This window comes from Pipistrellus kuhlii, unplaced genomic scaffold (genome assembly GCF_014108245.1).
Source record: "Pipistrellus kuhlii isolate mPipKuh1 unplaced genomic scaffold, mPipKuh1.p scaffold_m20_p_12, whole genome shotgun sequence".
Classification (NCBI taxonomy): Eukaryota; Metazoa; Chordata; class Mammalia; order Chiroptera; family Vespertilionidae; genus Pipistrellus; species Pipistrellus kuhlii.
Window position 1 is genome coordinate 45,189,424 of NW_023425427.1, and position 19,748 is coordinate 45,209,171.

General features: G+C 41.3%; 1 protein-coding gene across 2 annotated transcripts in view; it reads left to right on the plus strand.

Annotated features, from left to right (window-relative positions):
- ADAMTSL1 (ADAMTS like 1) overlaps positions 1-19,748 on the plus strand; it is an 849,328-nt gene that overhangs the window by 56,176 nt on the left and 773,404 nt on the right. The gene's annotated exons all lie outside the window — the stretch shown is intronic.

Genomic DNA, 19,748 nt, shown 5'->3' on the forward strand with positions numbered 1-19,748 from the left:
AATGAGATTGGCGATCAATGCCCTATATCACCTCTCTCCATACCATTTCTGCTCCCTTTACCCCAAACCATCAAGGGTGCTGTGCTTGATCTTTCATACCAGGAGAGGTCCAGTTGGTTATGATTTCTTCCTTTACCCAGCTTCCAGCCCACGAACTGATGTTGTTTCTTGCTCTTTCTGTGGCCAGAGGCCCACATGTTCACAAGATGAACAGAGCGGGCATAGAAAGCACAAGAAAGACGCCTTTCCTGCACCCTGTTCTAGGCTATCCTTCCCTGGTTATGTACCAGACCCTGTGGAGAGGTGGAGTGGGGGTTAGAGGTAATGGCTGGAGTGGCACCTTCCTGGGGACCAGCATCCTGGGAAAGTTTATCTCTACCTGCTGTGTTTGGATATGGATATGTCATGGTAATTCTCATGTGTTTAAGGGGAAAAAAAAAAAAAAAAAAGAATGCCTTCTAGTATTTGATGCTTGTAAAATACTTTTAATGTCATTTATACGGTTTAATCTCAGGTCTCCTCCTCTTTCTTAAATTATTTAAGAAATTTTCACCAGCAGTGGTTTTGCTAACTTTGTTCATGTCCAGAAAAAATATTAGTACTTGGTTTCTTTAACCTGTGGGAACTACATGCTACTTTCTTGTCTCTTATGATTTATAGACTGAGAAGTCACACAAATAGGGAGTGAAGGCAAGGTTTGTATAATTCCAAAAGTCCTACTGGTTATGTTATCCCTGCTGTTATCCCCCATTATACACAACCCATGACTGAATTTGAAAAATCAAATGGAATGGAAAATGGCAAGTACGGAGGGAGGAATATTTATTTGAATTTACATATGATGATAACGTCACTACAGTGAATGGCCAACTAAAGGCTATAAGTAATATCTTCTCTACGAGTGCTCTATTCAGAAGATGACAGAGGCAAATTATACGTTCTTCCCAGCACGGGCCTTGTTTCTCCAGAGATTTACATAGAGGCTCTCCAGGGAAAGGAAGAAAGATCATAAAAATGTGGGGAGGTTATCTCGTCGGGTGGAGTTGTAAGAATTATGAAATCATGCAGAAGGGTGTAGCACACATCTGGCCTTTTATGAAGTTAGGGGAAAGTGTGACACTCATTCCTATTCAGCATGTTAAATCACATATTTGGTCATGGATTATTTCTCTTTCATTTTAAAGATTTTTCTCCGTGTGTATTTTCTAAGAATAAATGGTTACCTGGAAGACTCTGGGGAAGTAATGACTGAAGTTCATGCTTTTCAGAGTGTCCATAAATAATATAACTGGAGCCTGTCACAGCTCAGAGTACTGTTCAAATAGGAATTCTTTGGCTATTGGAAATGTGTTACATTCATGTGTATTGGTCATAAATTTCCATTTTGGGGAAATCTGTTCCAATCTAGTGACAAATGACAAGATTCCATCACTGTCAGCGATTTTAACTTGGTCACCATTAGCCTTTCTCTTAGTTAATTTTGTGGCAGGAATAACATCGTGGTACTTATTAATGGTGGTAATTTGGGGTGTGGTTGATTCTTGAAGTTTTCGAAATTGAAGTACTGTTGGGCTCCTCGTGTCAATTAATGAAATGGAGTATGGCAAAATTTGTTGTGCATTTTCAAGTTTCTCTCTCTTCCACTTCATGGTTAGAATGGGACAGCCGCGCCTGTGGGATATGGATACTCCATTGTTGAAGAATGGTTGTATCTAAGATATGCCTTAAAGCCTCGTTTAAATGTTATTAGGAATCACACATGATCATCCTATCTTTACTTTCAAGAGCTCAGAGAGGTCTTCAAAACAACTTACATTTGGATGAATTTTTAAAATTTGATATATTTTGGTTTCCATTTTTAGTCCAACTTTGATATTTTTTTTTGCTGTGCTTCCTCACTTGATTATTTCTCCACCATGGCAGAAGTAGCCTTTAAAATTTCTAGAAAATTGTCGTCATTCTATATGGTTGGCAGGGGTGGTACTCAAAATAGTTAGCCACTGGTTCATCAAATCACTCACCAATTTGCACAGCCACTCTGGCCAGCTCCCAGGGATGCTGACTATGAACAGCCAGGGCGGCCTGTGTTCTGCACAAGGACTGGGTAGTGGCTGCTTGAGTATATTTGCGCAGCATCTGTCTCAGCTTTTCTGTCTTTTTTCTTTTTACTCACTGTGGGGTCAGTATCATAGATCATCTAAAATGTTGACCGAGAAACCATGGCAGTAGTCATTTAAAGTGACACTGATGAAAGAGCAATTACAAAATAGCCTCTATGTCATTTTCATGTGGACTGGTAATAATTAGGTCGTTCAAGGCAATTAAAAAATACACTTATTAGATTTTTTGATGTGTTCAGTTTGACTGTTGTTTCATCCTTCTTCTGTGACAGTAACATACTTCACCAATACTAATTTCCAGCACTTATACCCACTGTATGCAAGTGAACTTCCCTGTATTTAAAATAAAGTTAAACAAAGCAGGGAGATTACATCCAAACTGTCAGGTCAGCGGTAAATTCGGGGTCAAGGCTCAAAAGAGAAAGTTCATTCACATCCCTGATATTTCACGTTCCTCTGAAGTCCAGGCCTGGGCTCTTCTAGGTAGACGGGGATGTTTGCTTAAATGTTTGAAAGTGATTTATTAAAGTGGACATATCAGCATTCTCTCTATGCAAGTGGAATCCTTGAGAGATTACACAGTTAAAAAGGAAATAGAGGGGACCTCGCCCTTCACAGGACCAAAATTCCCTTCAGCTGAAGGCACACTTGGAGGAAGAGATTCACCATTTTTAAAGGGGAATGTAATATGTTGATGTTTGTCTCCTCTCTATACCAGAGATTCTTTCTGACAGCAAGAACGTGTTGCTTAGCACTGCCTAGGGAATTGCAAGCCCCTCTCCCTCCAGAGTCTTCTTTACTTAACACAGAATGGAGGCGGAAGTGAAGGGCCAGCAGTACCTTTTAAAAAAAAAATTTTTTTTTTTTTTTTTAGCTACACCTTACATTCGGCTTCTTTCCCATCTTTTCTTCCTGAGAAGATGAGGAGATGAGAAACATTGTGTTTTTCTGTTGGGTCTGCCGGAGGCATGGCACACAGAATGGCATTCTTTAGCTATCTTTGAATACCTGCTCTGACCAGAGATTGCCTGTTGAGAAGAAGAAGCTGTGCCCTCTGTGCTGGCAAAAGGGGGGCAGACAGGTTGAAGTGAAGAGTTAAATGAGCCAAACACTCAGTGAGGTAGAATTGGCATTTTTATTTTATTTTAATATTTTTTAGCAAAAGGATGTTAAGTGCTTAACTATTATAGTAGTACCACAAAACCATTTTATTTTAGATTGATTTGGAATAGTTTGGTCTGCAGAAATGAAAAGACTGAGGATAAAACATTTTAAGTACCTTCAGCTTTATTATTTAAAAACATGGCCATAATGTGTTCTAATTCTAACGTTTTATTCTGCTAATTCCTTGTCAAATTGTTTCTTTATAGAAGGCATTCATGAGAAGGCCTTGCCAGGCATTCTTAACTAAATGAAAGATATGCATTTATAATGAGCAGTATTTATATCCGAGGAGTTGGGGTGCTAAAAATTTAAACATACTCTATCATGGATGGCATAGTAGGTAGAGGTGCCAGTTCTGGAATTAGATGATCTAAGTTTCAATTCTGGCTCTCCACCTTTTGGACGTTGGGCACCGATTTAACCCATTTCTGCCTCAGTTTCCTCATCTCTGAAATGACATAGTAAGCAACTATTATTAAGTCCCAGGGTGGAGTGAGGAAGTGCCTCAAAATAGTGCCCAGCCCAAAGTAAGTGCTAAAAAAAATGTGGGTTGTTATTACTGAGTAAACATCAGCCTTTCTGGACTGCTAATAATTTTATCACTCCCTTATGGGTAAACATTAGTCTCATTATATCAAATTATCATATACTCAATTACCTGTTTCCAAAGAGTCTTTTTTCCTTTTTTTCACAAAATCTTGTGCAAGTTTTTCCACTGTGTTTCGGGACTCTCTCCCACTCCCCACCCACCGCAGCGCCCCCAGCCTTCATTAAGGGACCGAGCACCATATTAATGATGGTGATGAGCACAGACCTTGCCTTGTTCTTCACTCGATTGCTTTGACTTCCCTGGCTCACAAACCAAGATGTTTGACAAGAAGGGTGTGGGGATAGCAGAGACCCTTTTAGTTTAGGGTGGAGACCATACTGATTGCACCACAAAGAAGTAACAGCCTCTTTTGTTACTTGCTCAGAGTGAGCACGGAGGTGAAGATTAAACACAGGGATCACTGGGCAAGGCAGGATTAATTCTTGGAGAGCTAGACAACACGCTGCACCATGGTTCTGGAAGGTCATCACAGTGCTACTTAATATTGTTCATGTTCAGGGGATTGTTTTCCATGGCGAGTCCCAAACTGCTTTCAGCTGCTTGTTAGCTGCCAACCCCCTTTCACCCAGCGTGTTCTGTTCCTTCCCCTCCCTCTCTGCCCCCACCCACCTCCTCCTGGATCTCACCACCACCCCTGTGGCCTCTTCTCTGGTAAATAAAATAATCACCCGCTGGGGTAATGTGACATTGGGTTTTGCGTATCTTTTCTCGGTAACAGGAGCCAGAGAAGGGCGGCGAATATTCTCTTATTTACAAACAATATACACATAATTCCACTTCACTGGAGATAACCGTGGAGGCTGCCTTCTGATTAGCCTCCTTGCAACTCCAGATAAAGAACCTCCACAAGCTTTCATTTGAGCAGGCATTGTGCCTAAACATTGACCCTTTGATAGGGAGCCTGGCAGGGCAGCTCTGCATTCCAGTGGTGCCATTAGCATGTGGAGAAGGAGCTTACAGAGTTGGATTTCTCCCAATCAGTTTAGAGTCTAGCTGAAACTTGCACCAAGTATGAAAGGAAAGAAAGAAAAAAAAAAAATGAAGCCAATGGGTCTAAAAATAGGTTCCCCAGTTAGAAGGTGCAGGTTTGGGTTAAGGGCCTTTTCTTGCATTCTGATTTTAACTGGAACAAACTAGGGTGTCGGTTACAATTTTATAGAGCCCAATTATCTTGTTGAATAAAGAACGGGCTGATACTGGCTGTGATGAAGAATTTTTGTGTCATATACATGGGTGAGAGAACACATTGCCAGATTATAAATGAGAACATTTGTCCCTCCTAAATAGTCTAGCCAGGAAATTAATTCATTGGAAATCTTATTTACACATATGCTGGTGATGTGTACCACTTGCTAATTCTCTGTAAGTGGCTCTATTTTTATTCAAGATAAGAATCCATTGGGAAAGAAAAACAATATTTCTCAGCAGAGTCCTCAACTCGGTGATATCCGCATTACATGGAGCTTTAAAAACAAGTCCTGGCCCTTGAATTAATAAAGAGCAGTTCTGCAAAAAAGCTCTAACCCCTTCAAGGGTTCTCCTGAAGATCATGTGTGTAATGCATGGTAAAGGCTGGCAAGTCACAAATGGTAGTATTATTTTAAGAAAACAGATTTTCCATAAAGTTGAGACTCATGTGTCGACATAAGAAACCTGTAGAGTATTTTTATTAAGAGTTCATTTGAGCCAAACTGATGACATGTGCTGGGGAGCAAGATTTCAAATGCTCTGGAGGATAACAGTTCTACAATTTCTTTTGTGCATTTGAGGTTAGGGAGGCAATGCAAGGAAGATGACATGGAAGTGGGAGAAAGTAAGGCAGGGGTTGCATCACAGGATAACAGGACAGTTAAGACAAGATGTTAGACAAGACTCTCCTGAGGCTGCTCACGGCTTATTTCCAAGGTGTGCTAACCTAGATGCACAAAAACAATGGACAGGACTTGCTTAAGGTGAAGATAATCTGATACTAAAAGAAAAAAAAAAATCACAATGCCTGGAGCATGATTACCCACCATGACCTACCCAGAGAGTAATTTATGATCAGACCACCCTGTGAGGTTAGTTTCCCTATAACCGCCTTGTTTTTTCATCCATACATAGAAAAATCACATCTTTTATTCTGGATCTCTTGTTTTCCAGTTCCTGATGCTTCATGTTAGCTGCTGCCTCCAATTACTATTCCCTACTGAAAATGCCACACTGGCAGCTATGCCTTCATGCTCCATGGAATGACTGGCCCCATAGTATTCTCCATTAGTGATAGAAATAGTATTCATCATTAATAAAAGTTGGACCACTTAAACATCTAAGATTGTCTCAGCCTTTCCATTCTTAACAAGGTAAAAAAGTCAATGTGACCCAATGAATGGAAGTAGATAATTATTAAAAGAAGAGTTATTTAATATATATATGCATGTATGCTTACAAACATAGGCCAACCCACATCCACACAGACTTCTACTTGTGGGAATTCAAGTACCGACACCATTTATTAATGGAGACCAATATCTCCAGAAAAGGAAGGCATAGCACTAAACAATTGGTAAAAATGAGAAAAGATGGAAAGAATACAGCTAGCATACATACTTCAGAAAAATGCTAAGGGAGCCAGGAGCGGTGGGGGGGAGGGGGGACAGACAACGGACACACAAAGCTAGATACAGAGGGAAGGCTGAGGAAACCTGCGTGGCTTGCCAGCGACGTAACCCAGGCTGGTCCACGAAACCAAGAAAAACGTAGGCCTTGTCATGGACTGGCAGATAAAGCCGTGTTTATGGAGTGGCCTATCTAGAAAGAAAGGAAACAGAGAAGGAAGTGTCTTCTACCTGCTGGGAGAATTTCAGTGACATCAGGGGATGCCGTGCTATGTGCTTTTTCCTCTTAATAATAACCTGATATTCCCAGGTCATCTGGGAAAGGAAGTGCTTTGGAAAAGGAAGTGGGCAAAGTCTTAGAAAGTCAGACTGTGGAAGGGGTGGGTGGGTTCATTATAAATACTTAATTTCCGGTGTAGAAGGTCGAGTTCTGATTCTGGGTCTTATGAATGAGGTGACCTAGCAGGCCGTGGCTGTGACGTCGGCTGCTTTCCTGCCTGTTTCATCTCCTGGATGCCTCGAATAATCAGAGAGGAGACACTAGAAAGCAAGCACATGTTTCCTACAAAGGCTTCGTGAAATCTGCGGGCCTGCTGTGCATCAGGGCGATGTAATTCATTTACTTTTTTAAAGGGGCGATGATACACTCTTTCCTCTGGATGACAAATTACAGAGCACATCTGAAAAGCCCTCTCTCTGGGGAAAACATTCTGCTTTTTTTTTTTGCCCTGAATAGCATCTTTATTATGTATGACGAAAAAAAAAAAAAAAAAAAAAAAAAAAAGCAACATTGACTGGGTAGCACTAAAAAGAAAAGAAGAAAAAAGAAAAGCAGTAAGTTTGAATATGTGATTGTAATAACGAACACAAAGATAATACACATACTATGTACATAGCTTTGGGCTAGGAGAAGCGGTCCCTTTATAGTTTTTTGCTACAGTCTTAAATATGAGATATGCTTAAGTCCTTGTGTCTTCTACTAATGGGATGAGAGACTAGAACGTGAACTGTTGTAGCAGGGGCCACAGTGAATGTTTATCTTTGTAGGATCTAACAGATTAGCTGCAAATTGTGATAACTCCCAAGAAATATACCAAGAGAACTGCTTTACTTTCCTCCGAGAACACTTTTGCTAGTTATTACAAAGTCTCTTGTTAGTCACTGTAGATTTCTGTGGTGCTCGAAATGGAATACCTGCCACCACATACTGGTGTTTGTCTTCCAGCTGCCTGGCAGTCCTCATAGGCTTTCATTAGGTAGCGCTCTCCCCAGACCCCATTTCAGATACGTTTCTTGTCTCCTTAAAAACACCTGTATTCCTCTCTCCACATAATTATCTCTTTCTGTAATAAAAATCAAGGTCACTCTCATCTGCTCTTTTCTTTAGGTTAAGTTCTCTCTCCTCTGGGCTCAGAATTTGAGGAAAGGGAAGGCACCTCTCCTCTGAGCCAGGACCCTTTTGTCATCCACATCTTAGGTCCTCTTGCCACCTGTCTCAGGGGTCTTATATGTGCATCATCTTTTTTCCTGGGGTATATACTTCCTTCCAAACTATTATGCTCCTAGGAATTCACAGCTCCCTTTTAACTTGGGAAAAACATTCCTTTGGTTCAAATAGTCATTCAATCATCATCCTCCCAGGAAACGTTTGTTGGATACCTATGTCTCACTTAGTGCTGGTTGTTTCAAAGAGACAGAAATAAATCTCGGTTATCTTGAACAAAGAAGGACCACATTGGAAGGTTATGATGTTGATCCATGAAATGGGCGCAGAAGTGTAAGAATCTGGCTTTGGAGATGACCTGGGTCAGAACATCTCGGGGGGAATTCAGGTGGCAAGGACTTCAGACAAATCTCTTCTTTCACCTCCGCAGCTTTTCCATCACTCTTTCTGAAGTTTACATTCCAGAGAGTGGCTGTCTGATTGGCTTGGCACACAATCCTATCCATAGACCCGAGAGAAGTAGGAAAGCTGGGTTGACAGTCTCACTAGACTGCACTCAGTGCAGGTGAAGGGAGGGGCAATTTCAAGATGCTATTGCCAGGAGAGAGAGAGGATGTGCATCCATGGGCGAAGACAGCCATTGAAGCCTACAGTATGTCAGGCAGCCACCAAGCTGGCCTTTAGAATAAAAAGACAGCTGAAGGAAAACTGGCTTTACTAAAAGAAAGATAACGTGAGGAAAGGAGTAGAATTGAATGTGAGTGTGTAATAATGAGTCTAAAGATGAAAAGATATTGTACACGTATCATGAGATACATAGGAGAGATAGTCCCTTTTTGAAGATCAAGGAATTCAACTGCCAAAACAGGAATGATGGCCCAGTCACACTATCTTGTCCCACTGAGAAGATGAGATTGGAACTGGTCCGAGGTGATTAGAGTTCCTATCCCCAAGGAGCTTAAAGTCGGTGTGGAGTGGAGTGTAGGAAGAGGTAATTTTAAGAACATGTACAAAGCTACTTCTATGGAAATGCTGAGAAGGTGCATCTAATCTTAGGATGGGCTGATTCTGAAGAGGTTGCCAGGAAGAAAATATCTCAGCTAGAATTTAACATCAAGTTGTCTGTGGAAGATGGAATGGTGCAAAGGTGGGAAGGGCATTCGGGAGAGAATAGCTAGAGGAGAGGCAGGCAGGTGAGAAACAACATGTGTGTAAAAGGAACTGTGGTGGTTGTGTGGAGGAAGAATTGGAGGAGAGGTTGGAGGTAGGATCTTTGTGTTACAGGGTCAGCGAGGGACATATTAGAGAGGACCAATGGGATGAAGCTTGGGAAATGCCTGTTGGATTTGGTAGGTAGGAAGCCAGGGGGAGCTGGGAGAGGGCAGGTTTGAGTAGAGCAGGGCAGGTGGAAACCAGATGTGGTGACCTAGGAGTGAATTGGAGGTAAGGAGGTTGACAGGAAATGGCGGCTACTGTGCAAAGAGGTGTAGATGAGAAGGAACAAAGGCAAGTTGACTCCACAGCTGGAGAGGATTGTGGAGTGAAGGCTGTACTTTTATGCACTGTGAGGATGAAGTCAGTAGAGAAGAAGAAATTGATGATGCAGAGGGAAAGTGATACTTAAAGATCAGAGAAAGAGGATGGAATGTTGGCTTTAAATAGAAGAAATGACATCTGATACTAAAGGTCAGAGCATAAGAATAGGTGTCATAAGGAAGTATGTGAGTAGGAGGATGAGGATTTGAGGGAGGCTTATATGGATAGTGGAAATAGGGACTAGATGTTGTTTAGAATTAAAAGAAAACCTGGATTCAAAGTTTGGTTCCAAAACCTAATTGGGTGACCTTTGGTAAATGATTTCACTACTCTGAGCTTCAGTAAGCTCACTTGTTGAATGGAGACATTAAAAACTATCTCACCCCTAACCCGTTTTGCTCAGTGGATAGAGCGTCGGCCTATGGACTGAAGGGTTCCAGGTTCCATTCCAGTCAAGGGCATGTACCCTGGTTGCGGGTACATCCCTAGTAGGAGGTGTGCGGGAGCCAGCTCATCGACGTTTCTTTCTCATTGATGTTTCAAACTTTCTATCCATCTATCTTCCTCTCTGTAAAAAATCAATAAAAATCTATTTTTTAAAAATCTACCTCAAAGGGTCATAACAAAATTAAAACATTGAGTATTGTCCTTGGTATCTAGTAATTATTTTATAGTGGTTATTATTATTATTATTATTATTATTATTATTATGAGTATATATGAGCAGAGCATTAGTGAGTTGTCTTATAATATACATGGTCTCATGTTTAAGAGTACTCTGGAGCCAGTGAGTCCCAGCTCTACCATACATCAGGGATGTGACCTTGAGGATATAACAGTATTTACCTTATAGTGTTACTGAGATGATTAAATAAATTCATTCATATAAAACACAAAGGATTCTATAAGTGTAAACTGTAATTAGTATTTTAATTTTTATTAAAATTAAAACAACACTCCTCAGTACTGTTATCCCTATTTCCTGAGAGAGTGGCTCAAAGTGCATAAGACTTACATGACTTAGCAGAGCCAGATAACTAATGCATGGCAGAGTTGGACTAAAACCCAGATTCTTTGTGTCTCCACATTCTCTCCACTTGGCATTAATGCTGACTTCTGACCTACTCTCTACCTTTGATCTTCAATACCTGCTCATCTGTTTTCTCAATTGCTTATCATCACATACTCTATGAGCTCATCATGAGATTAGCTTCTAGACTCATCCTTGGGTCTAGCCAACCAACTTGTCCTGCCCGTGTGACCTCCTCCAACAACTGAAGGTAAAGAAGCCTGAGGCTAGTAAATATAAATGTGTTTCACCCAAGGGTTTTCTAAAAGTACGCGAGGTAGGTTGCAGATTCTTAGGAGAGAAGATGCCATAACACCTACAAATAGCAATGCTCCATTTGTTTCTGTGAGTGGAGCCAAAGAGGTCTGCCCCTCCAGTCCCAAAGATGGTGCACATCTGTGCCTGCTCTCTGCGTACACATGTCTGCCTCTCTTTCCCAGCAGCACGGCTCGTTGTTTTACTGCAGTACGAGTCAGCACATTGGAGACACCCAAAGCCTTACCATTTGGATTGTAGTCTGACCCTGTTTCTGCTCTTGTAGCAAATCTGATGGGAATCTCGGCTCTAAACGTTCTATAACATCATGCCCTTTCTTTGATGTACCGTGGTGTGGCGGACAGATGTACTTAAGCATCAGCATTCGGAGTATTTTAAACTACCTTCCTTCTTCATAACAGGATTAGGAGGGAGAATGGGCCTTCTGTGCAGTCCAGCTTTACCATATGAAAGAAAATGTATGTAAAAAGCAGATTCTCCTTATTTAGAAATGAGGTTCTTTGAGGGTCAGGTTTTATTTAATTTAAATACACTTAGGTTTTTCCATTCACAATGTACCCCCACTTCATGGCCTGAAAGAGTCAAACATTAAAGACTGAGAGAAGAATTCTAATAGCATTTTAAAACAATTAAGCTGCAAAATGTCAATATTTGGACACCTCAACAGAAATATTTCTTTTAATGAGTGTTAATGTAATCACAATATACTAAAGGAAGGGTTCATAGGGATCATTGAATTCACTAATGTTTTAAAGAAAGGCAGTTTTAGTTCAACCACTGAGGCAATGTTTTATTTCAACTAGGAATAAAGGGTTTTATATACAAATGAAATGATTTTACAATATGGGAAGGATTTGGAGGGAGCAGGAAAAACCCTGAAGGATCAGAAATGTTAAACAGGGAATGTGGAGGAAGGACAAGAATGAGAGGGGGGAAGGGAGAGGGTGCTGCCTGCAGGGGCTTTGCTATAGATCTCTGGCTGCTTCCACAGACTGTAAGTTGGATGCTTTTGCTGTTAGTGGTGAGGGGACTCTCACAGGTGGCTCAGGGCCACTTCACACCTTAGTGTGAACCTCACAAAAGAAGCATAAGATGGGAAGCAGGGCAGGGGACCTGCCCCATGCCTTCAAGGAAGGAGCATAAAGGTGCACAGAGGTAAACCATACATGTACCACACAGAATGTCTCTCTGATACTCAGTTATCTCACACCCATAGGATATGTGCCAGTTGGAGGCCACATTTACTTCGACACTAGGTGTCAAAGTCCTAGGATTTTTCGACACCCTTCTTATCACAAATAGGGAATTTTGATGTTCATTTATCTCAGAGGGGCTATAGAAAGGCCCATCTGGTGGATTACATAGCACTTACTTTTTTTTTTTTTTTAATGTGGGAAATCAGTAACATTTGTAAGAAGAAGAAATATTGAGACAAAAGAACTTATAAAAGCGTTGCCTAAAGGAGAATACAAATAGAAACTTGGGTGCCCCAAAATTGAAGAGTTGTACCAAATGCAACCAACTGTCTAAAAATTTCTAATAAGAGCATTCATTACATAGCATATATTTTTAAAGCACCTACTATGTGCAAGGCACTGAGCAGTGTGCTGGGCCCTTCATAAGCAATGGCAAGTAAGATAGGCATAGTCCTTGACCTCATGGAATATATAGATGAATGCAGATGGTGATAATGAAGTTTGGTCTGTGTTCTTTTATATTTTTAATCTGCGTACTTTTTTTTTTTTTTTAAATATATTTTATTGATTTTTTACAGAGAGGAAGGGAGAGAGATAGAGAGCTAGAAACGTCGATGAGAGAGAAACATCGACCAGTTGCCTCTTGCACACCCCCTACCGGGGATGTGCCCACAACCAATGTACATGCCCTTGACTGGAATCGAACCTGGGACCTTTCAGTCCGCAGACCGACGCTCTACCACTGAGCCAAACCGGCTTCGGCTAATCTGCGTACTTTATTTTCATTTATTATTCTTTTAAAAATCCTTGTTTTTAAGAGTATTATGGATGTCCCACCCCCAGCCCCCCACTCCGCACCCTCCCCCTACTTGCCCTCCTCTGCCCAGTTCCTGACCCAGGGCTTCACCACCCTATTGATTGTGTCCAAATGTCATGAATGTATGCATATAAGATCTCTGGTTAATCTCCTCCTACCCCTCTACCCACTTCTCTCTGAGATTCATCAATCTGTCTCATGTTTCCATGCCTCTGATCCTATTTTATTCACCAGTTTATTTTGTTCAGTAGAATTATTACTTTTTATTTTGATATTTAGATTCAATTGTTGATAGATATGCTTTTATTGCCCTTTTTGTGTTCATATTTTTTAAATCTTTTTTTTTAATGATGGGAAATTACACCATTATGAGGCAAAGAGCTAGAATACCTGAGTTTACAGTGTGTGGAGATGTGACAGTTGACTGGTAACTGAAGGGGAAAAGATGGCCAGGGGAAAACAAGCATACCTGGAAGACTGAAAGGCTGAGGCCGAGAGAGCACCCAAAGACCGCACAGCTCACTAGAGAAGTTGCCAGGAAAGGTGGACCGTAGTTTGAAGAAACGGAAGGGTGAGGTAGCATTTATTGAAGACTCACGATGAGCCAGGTGCTTTACATAACCATATTTAATCTTCAGGAAAGCAGATTTTGTTTTCATTGTACAGATATATATATTTTTAAAAGTATACAGAGAAAAAGTGCCTTGGTCAAGGGCACGTAGCTTAGTGCAATCCCATCTTTACAGCTTCAACCATTGCTGTCATTTAACCTCCGTGCTTACCCTGTCTCCCTTGGAGTTTAAGGAAGCAATAACCTACCACATGAAGATGGCTATTTAAATGACAAACCAAATAGCTCTTAACCTTTAAATAATACCAAATCCTTTTTTTTTATGTGTGGTACACAGTCACACAACAAATGAGTGATAAGAATATGGAATATATGGGTAAAGAGTACAAAGACAGGAATATACTGGAAACCAAATTGTCTTTAGTTTCCTTGGATCTGCAGCTATCGCCTCATCTTTAGGTGAATTTTCTAAATCCAGATCACACAACCTCTTTTGCACTCTGTTTTCTGCCACACAGAATTCATTGCTATCTGCTTAGTACGCCTTGTGACATAGTGATTTTGCTTTTGTATTACCAGTAAGTTTTGCAGAACTCTGTGTCTTCTACAGGTCCTAACAGCTATCTCATAGACTTGGAAGGGTGTGTGGGATTATGAATATGTGAACTCCTAGTCATGTGAACTACACACCACAGTAAAGCAGTAAAGTACACTCCATGCATTAGTTGAACGTAGTGGTGAAGTGGTAAATATGGAACAGCCCACCACCTCTTAGGAAAAACAATTGCTAATTCGTAGCATTTGTGTTCATCTTTGTGTTTCCAGCATTTGATGCATGCCCTGGAACTCACAAGATATTTGGTACATTGATATCTGAGTTTAAAAAAATGAACAAATATAAAACCAAATTACCGCTTTATATAAAAACTAGAGGCCAGGTGCACAGATTCATGCACTGGTGAGGTCCCTCAGCCTGGCCTGCACCCTCTTGCAATCTGGGACCCCTTGGGGGATGTTGGATTGCTGGTTTCGGCCCAATCCAGCAGTCCAACATCCCCCAAGGGATGTAGTAGTGTGTGAAGTGGTAGGTGGTTGGGGAGGAGCCCAAGCCCAGGTCAGGTGCCATGCCACTCCCACTCATCCTGGCACTAATGTGCCTCCTGCTGCAGAGGTGGGAGAGGCGCACACCACCATAGCGGCGCTCATCAGCCATGAGCCTGATGTCTGGTGCTTGTCAGTCAGTTGAACAGTGCACCCACTGTGGGAGTACACTGACCACCAGTGGGAAGCTCCTGCATTGAGCATCTGCCCCCTGGTAGTTGATGCACATAGTAGGGACTGGTCGACTGATCACTTACACTTTTATATATGTAGATATTCTAAGATGTATCTCAAAGCCTCTCTTGGCCTCAGTTTCCTCTTTTTTTAAAAAAAAATATACACTGAGTGGCCAGATTATTATGATCTCTGAATGCATAAAATATGGCCACTCAGTGTATATCCTATATAATAAGAGGCTAATATGCAAATTGTCTCCTCGACCAGGAGCTCCACCAGCAGGCAGGCCCGCCAACTGCCCATGTCCCCTCCTCCTGGCCAGGCTGGCCTAACCCCATCCATGCACGAATTCATGCACCAGGCCTCTAAAACACTCACACACATACTCTCTCTCTCTCTCTGATTGGCCAGATTATTATGCGTTCAGAGATCATAATAATATGGCCACTCAGTATATATTGATTTCAGAGAAGAAAGGAGAGGGAGAGGGAAACAGAAACATCAATGATGAAAGAGAACCATGGATTGGCTGCCTCCTGCACACCCCTTACTGAGGATTAAGCCTAAAACTCAGGCATGTGCCCCTGACCAGAATTGAGCCCTTAACCCTTCAGTCTGCTGGCTGATGCTCTATTCACCAAGCTAAACTGGCTAGGGCTTGGCCTCAGTTTCTTCTTCTGTAAAGCAAGGGGTGTGGATGATTTTGACTGGATCCCCCTGGCTCTCACATCCTACATGTTCTCATGACCAGAAGCAAATTCTGAGATTATGTCAACTATTTTCTTAGCTGTATGCTTATACCATGATGACAACATTATAACTACCTCACTTAGGACCTGAGCACCAAGTGAATGGGACATTCAGAGCTTATTACTTTATCTTGAGCAGAAATTGAAGGCTACTTAATTTGCTTTGGTTTACTGTTGAGTCATTAGGGTATTTGTCTAGAATTGCTGTAATAGCATTGTCATGTGCTTTTTAACATTTGGATATAATTCTAAAAGTGACTATTTGTTTAAATGACAGAAAAATGAAAACAGAAATGCCTCATTTTCAAATGTTTCATAAGGCTTCAGTGCTAACGTTTCAGAGCCGTGAGCTTAAGATTAATTTTGCCAAGCATTTCCTTGAAAGAGGAGATCAGAATAAACACTAAAGATAATGTCTTGAGCAGAGTGTTAGCCCTGTTCCTGAAACTCATCTGATCCTAGAAACCCTGTTACGTGGAAAACACAGCACCACCTCATATGACATTGGCGTTCATGGAACCCAGTTGGAAAAAATGCTGCTCTTGGTGCTTCTCTCTGATAAATAGCCACGGATTGGATCAGAGACACATGCCTTTTTATATAGGTTGAATTATTTATAATTTTGAAGCTTTATGTTTTCGTTTATTAATTTAGAAATCTACCTTTCCAAGTGTCATATTGTCAAAGCCATTAACATGATGTGTAGTACAAAACAACAACTGATGCTATACTCTGATGTCAGAGTGCAGGTAGAAAGACTAAGACATTTCATCCTCCAGGTTTTCTGAAGATGTTCAGCATAATTTGCCACCTCAGTCACCTTATTCATCAAATGAGGCAGGTGCATTAGATGAGCCCCAGGGTCCATGGTTTATGCCATTAGCCCATGTAACCACTGCCTGGGGAGCTCCAGCAAGGGAGAGAATTTTGGTCCTGAAGATTTAAACACATTCACAGAAGTGAAGGGGAAACTGGAGAGGAGGTTAATTAAGCTAAATGTTCTGATGTTTGAATGTTGACACACTCCGTCATACTTAGGTCCAAGAGAATTTTCAAAAATCTCCCCCATGGGAGAATAGACTTGATTTACATGGGAGTCCTTTCATTAAATTCAGTGAAGCCTGCAGAACTTGCTAATGAAGGAAAATTATGAAGTATGCTGGCTCAATTTACTTGCTCTTTCCATAATAATTTGGCCTCAAACCATCTCACAAAGATTCTAAAGCAATCAGATTTCAAGGAAATTTGCCTAATTCTGTAGCTGAAAATTCAGAGAAGTATGTGTTGCTCTTATCAGGAAGATTATGAAGATATGGACAAATGGATATGTAATTTCAGTTCATTATAAGTTAGGTTATGTCAGACATGGGATTTTTAATACATTTTTAGATGTCTCCATAGAGCTATTCAAGTTTTCTGAGATAAGTTAACTGCTTTGTCAATTCTTAGAAAATAAGTCTGGACTCTGGCCAGGTACAGTTGGTTAGAGCCTCATTCCGATACACCAAGATTGCAGATTTGATCCCTGGTCAGCAAATCAATCTCTCTCTCTCTCTCTCTCTCTCTCTCTCTCTCTCTCTCTCTCTCTCTCTCTCTCCTCTTTCCATTCCTCCCTCTTTCCCCTTCTTCTCTCCCTCCCTCCCACTTCCCCCTCCTTCCCTCCTACCTCTTCCTCTTCCCTCACCTCTCTTTATAAAATCAATAAAAAATAAATTAAAAAAAGAAGATAGGTCTGGAAGAGATGGTCTTCAGAAATTAGAGATTTTCATGTTGCCCACTCTAAGACTTTGAAGTCAAAGTGATCGATATGAACATGCAAATTTTATTAAAACTTTCCTTAAATCCCTTTAAAGGGCTCTAGTGCTCTCAGCATAAGATGCAAGCTCCTCAGCACGGCTGGGGTTCTTGCATGGTACAGTGTTTGCCACTCTCATCTTGCATACCTTAGGAAGGCTTTGTTTTGGATGTTGGTTACTCTGTTTTCAACAACCAGCAGACTCAGAAGTTGAGCACACACAGATGCTTTATCTACCAAGAACAACTCAGGTTAGCGGTGGGGGTGTGCTCATTGTCCAGTCAGGGACTCCATCAGCCTGGGCATCTCCACCTGGAGGATGGCTGGTAGTTCACCAAAGGGAAACAGCTCTGGAAGATCCAACCTCAGCAATTAAGCTCTGGCCTGGAAGGGGCACTACTGAGAGCCAGGAAGACTGCCTTGCTGTGTCCACGGGGAGAGAGAGGTGTGTATATTGGTGAGTAGCACGGATGACTACCCCAGCTTCAGGCCCTTGATGTCGGCCCTCCCCTACAGAGCTACACTCCAGCTCTTTTTATGTTGTTAGAGCATCATTCACATGGTCACTCATCCCCTCATTGTGTCACCCAATCTGTCCACTCAGCCATTTCACTCATGCAGGGTTTTTTTTTTTTTAATTTGTTTATTGATTAAGGTATTACATATGTGTCCTTGTTTCCCGTTTACCCCCCAATTCCCATTCATGCCCCCACCCCTCTGTTGTCTGTGTCCAGTGATTAGGCTTATATGCCTGCAGTTTTCTTATCCATTCTCTTTTTCTTTCTCCTTTACTCTGCAATGATGCTCAGAATATTCTCTACTTTTCCTCCCTCATCATTCTCTTCTTTTCCAACTCATTGTTTTCATCGCCTTGTTCAGGAGGTCTCTCTGTCAGCACCCTGCAAGACTGACTGGCGGGGTCCTTTCTCTGGCCTTATGTAAACCTTGGCAAACACATTGTGAACACTTAGGGCCCATCTCTGCCTCGCCTCAGAGTGTAAGCTTCCTGTCTTACTCCCTGTTACAGGCTGAGGATATTGCATGGGGCCTGGCAAAGAGTCAGTCAGGAACAACTTAATTGCTGTTTGCTGTTTGAATGAATTTGCAAGAGCTTCTTCCTAGTGAAAAACCTAGTATCATCTAGATACGAGAAAATCCTTTTTGTCTGTTTTATTTTTTTTATTTTTTGGACTGGTGATTTAGTTTAAAAAATTATGTGACTTTAGGTCTGTGATTGTATTTAATGAGAACAATTCAGAGAATGAGTTTTAGATTTCTAAGTGGCTAAGACTGTATAACTAGCCACTGAGGCTAGTGGTATAGGAAATAAGGTTGAACAGCAACACATAAGACTGAGTTTAAATTCTAAGGAAATGTTCTAACTTAATGGCCTATATGAACATAAGGTGGAAGGTCACCAAACAATTCTGCTTGTTATTTAAAAAACACACAGACACACACATGTGTTTATTAATTTAAAGAAAAATGGAGAAGGATAGAGGGACAGAAACATCAATGAGAGAGACACATAGATTGACTTGCCTCCTGCAGGTCCCCCACTGGGGATCCAGTCTACAACCCAGGCATGTGCCTCAACCAGGAATTGAACTCGGGAGTTCATGGTTCATGGGTTGATGCTCAACCATTGTCCTACACCAGCTAGGCTCTGCTTGTTCTTAAAACCCAGCCTGGCAAATACAAGTATTCAACACAAGCATTGCTGATTTTCTTGAAATACATTATTCTCTTTCTCTGAGCATGTAGAAAATAAGAGATAATATTTAACATCTCCCTCTCTCTCTCTCTCTCTCTCTCTCCCTCCCTCCCTCCCTCCCTCTCTCTCTCTCTCTCTCTCTCTCTGAACTCCACATTCTTTAGGAGAAACTTTCGACCTGTGCATCAATTATATGGGAAATTTAAACTCAAACTAAGTATAATTCTCTCATTCCAGGATGGATACTGTGTGTGGTTAAACTACCCGAGGGGGCAATTCAGAACACCAATCATTGTCCACTGGCCTGTTTTTTTAAAGTTCTGTCCCACAGTTTGCCAGGTTTCTCGGAGGAAGCTCAAGCAGCTCTGAGATTTAACACAATTGTTAAGGCAGACGCTTAAAGTAAAGCAGTAGGGATTAGCTCTGAGCCTTATGTAGAAAACCTGCCAGAAAAATAAAGGGATAACAGCATGCTAGCAGAAAGTTTTCTCACTGCACACATACCCCTGCATAATCATTTGCATATAATATTATATGTCTTAACGTCTCGAGAGATTTTTACTAAAGCTTTAGTAAACCCTCAGGGAATTAATTTTATGGAAAAGGATCACATCCAAATAAAGGCTTAAGCAACAAACAGTCTAATTCTGTTAAGTATTTTAGTCAGACTGTGAGGACCTATACCGGTTTCCCTCAGAACTAGAACTGAGAGCAATTAATGGTAAACTGCAGTGAGTAAGCTTGAGGCCAACATTTAACATCTGCCAAGGAGAGGTGTCCATTCCAGGGGATCCGGTGGAAGAGGAACCCCT